Here is a 3,249-nt window from a genome sequence, read left to right on the forward strand (position 1 = left end):
CCAAAAAAAAAAAATAAATAAATAAAAAATAAAAAATAAATAAATAAATTGATGGATAGGCTTGAACGCAGAATTGACAGAGGATAGAATAACTGAACTTCAGCATAGAACAGCAGATCTTGGGAGCGCTGAAAGTGGAAACTGGTCATACAGGTGAGGGTAGGACAAGGCCGCAGTGCCTAGAGTGGTGAAGCTACCCTAGTCTCGAGGAGAGCACCCTGCCTGAAACTGCAAAGATGGAAAGAAATGCCTCTACTGCTGTTCTTCGGGTCCTTTGCCAATCAGGCAGACAGGCCACCACCTGACCCAGCTCTTTCTCTTGTCTCTTTTCCTCATTCCTGCCTGTTTCTCCCTGGTGTACTACAAGATACCAACGAATCCCTATAGAACTCACCCAGTCTGAAAAGGAGGAAAAACCCAGAACCTAAAGGTAGACCTGCATGACAATAGTTCATATCATGTGTTCCAGAGAGAGAGAGAGAGAAGTAGTCAGAAAGTACTGGAGCGAAAGGCTGAGCAATCCCTAAATGTGATGAAAGATACAAATCTACCAAGTGAAGATGAATCAACACCAAAAGTTACCTAAAAAATTTACCTGAAATGTAAATGATACACATACACCAATCAAAAGACAGGCATGGCGGATTTTAAAAATGTGATTGGAGGGTTTGATCCCTGTCCTGCATGCCAAGTCAGCCCCACCCTGGGGCACTCTGGCCACCAAGTATGGGCATGGCGGTACATGCCTGTAATCCCAGCACTGGGGAGGCTGAACACAGCAGGATCACTCTGAATTGAGATGCCTAGTGAGACCCTGTACCAAATACATAAAATGAAAAAAAAAAAAAAATGATTGGGCTGGGGATATAGCTCAGTGGCACAAGCACCTGCCTGGTTCTGAGTTCGATTCCTGGTACCAAAACAAAAATGGTTTTAATGTAATTCAACTATATGTTGCTTATAACAAACTTTTGAGTTCAGCAATATAGGTAGGTTGAAAGAATAGAAAAAAAAATTATGCAATCATGAAGTTAAGACAAGCAGAGGTGGCTGTACCAGTAGCCAGAGAAGTAGCCCCAAGTAAAGAAAGTTAAGAGCCCAGGGGCCATCATGTGATGACAAAAAGGGCCAGACCCCCAGGAAGACTGGACACTGGCATGTCCTTAGCAAGCAACAGAGCGCAAAACATCTGAAACAACACTGACAGAACTGAAAAGCCAAGCCAGTTATAACTGGGGATCTCCACACCTGCTCTTCAACAACTCACAACTGTTAGCAACGCTGTAGGACATTTAAAGGGCACTGTCCTCCTACAGGGCAGGACCTATGGGACATAAGTAGAACACAGAACACCCATCAACAGCAGACAACTCTTTTTATTTTTTGGCAGAACCAGGGATTGAACTCAGGCTCTTGCACTTGCCAGGCAAGCACTTATTCTACTGAGCCATCTCCCTGGCCCCACCTCTCTTTTTTTGATAGTGCTAGGACTCAACAAAACCAGGACATCATGCAGGCTGGCAGGTGCCTTGGCCCTGAGCTATCCCTCCAGCCCCTCAGGACAGCATAAACCAAACTTGACACATTTAAAAGAATCAAAATTAGATTGTGCTTCCTGACCATAAGGGAATCAAACTAGAAATGAGTAACAGAAATGCACTAGATTTAGGGAACTGAGGATCATAACTGAACCTGTCCAGGCTACTCCTGGGACCGTGTGTCTGTCACATATCCCATTATCTAAATGGCAGTACCTGGCAATAAGCCAAATCTTAAGAATGGCTAAGGTCCTAGGAGTTTGGAGGTTTTTAGCTTTAGTCCACAGAAAATTCTTTATTTGCCCAAATACTAGAACTTCTTGACTGCTATCATTGGCTCCATCCAGCTAGTGACATGGTTGTGACAGCCTAAGCAAAAATGCCCTCTGAACACAATTAAATTATCTATAGGCTTAATATAACACCTATTAAAATCCTCATAAAGTTTTATTACTGGCATATGAAATAGACAAATTGATGGCAAAATATATACACAAAGGACCAGAACCAAGCATCAACAACCCTTTTTCAATCTGGCCCTGAGCTCACTAAGCAATACAGACTGGCCTGGTACCCATGGCTATCCTCCTGCCTCAGCCTTCTGAGTGCTGGGATCACAGGTGTGCGCCACCATGTCTGGCTCTAACATTTTTGTAATGACAAAATTCTAGAAAAATGGAAGCCAGATTAGGGGTTTCCAGAGCTCATGGATTTGAGTATGGGGAGAACAGGACAGGGCGCAGGAGAGCTCCATGTATCACCAGCCCTATCCACAGTCCTGTAGGATGCATGGACCTACATAAGCAATTACATGCATAGAACAAGACCATAAACTGGTACAAGTGAAATGGGGAAATGTGAGAAGACCTGTGAGTCATGTCGATGTCTCAGATATGATACACCATAGTTTTCCGAAGTGCTATTTTTTGGGGGAACTGGACAAAATGTACAGAGAGTTTTCTGTATTACTTCTGATAACTGCATGTGCCTCTGGTTGCCTCAACAAAAACTATGATGAGAAAACACCTGAGTGTGTACGCTACACCATCACACAACAGTCTGTTTTCAAGACGAGGGAAGGCTGAGTGGCAGGTAACTTGCCTAAGACTACAGAGCCAGTAAAAAGATGGGCCAGGATTCAAACTTTGGTCTGCCCAGCAGCGAAGGCCACTAACATCACTAAGCTACCCTGCTTGATAACTCCAAGTAGTTTATTAAAGACATAAAAATGTAAGCATCAGTTTAGCCTTCAACAAAGAAGGTATTTTCTCTTCAAACTGCAGAAGTTAAAAAGCTTTCGCTATTGAGCAAGATGCCAGGAATCAGGTAATGGAGCACACAGTCTAGAGTCCTGGGGCCAGGGGTTTAGCTCAGGGACACTGCACCTGCTTGGCAAATGTGAGATCCTGCGTTCAATTCCTGGAACCAAAAAAGGACTATAAATTTAATGGATTTCACTGCTGGACTTCTCCAAATGAGTACTTTTTACCCAGTAATTCTTAAATTCAGTTATAATATCAGTGATAGAAACAACAAAAATACCCATGCCTGCTTGGTAACGCTGGCTCAGAATAAAATAAAGTATCATAAAGTCAAGTTTCAGCAAAATAATTTTATTTTCTAACACATGGTAACATATACATCCAGTATGTGTTCACCTGCACATGTACCTATTCACAAATGACTTCCAAACCACAAGCACTCTGATCCT

Source organism: Octodon degus, unplaced genomic scaffold (assembly GCF_000260255.1).
Source record: "Octodon degus isolate 3935 unplaced genomic scaffold, OctDeg1.0 scaffold00005, whole genome shotgun sequence".
Taxonomy (NCBI): Eukaryota; Metazoa; Chordata; class Mammalia; order Rodentia; family Octodontidae; genus Octodon; species Octodon degus.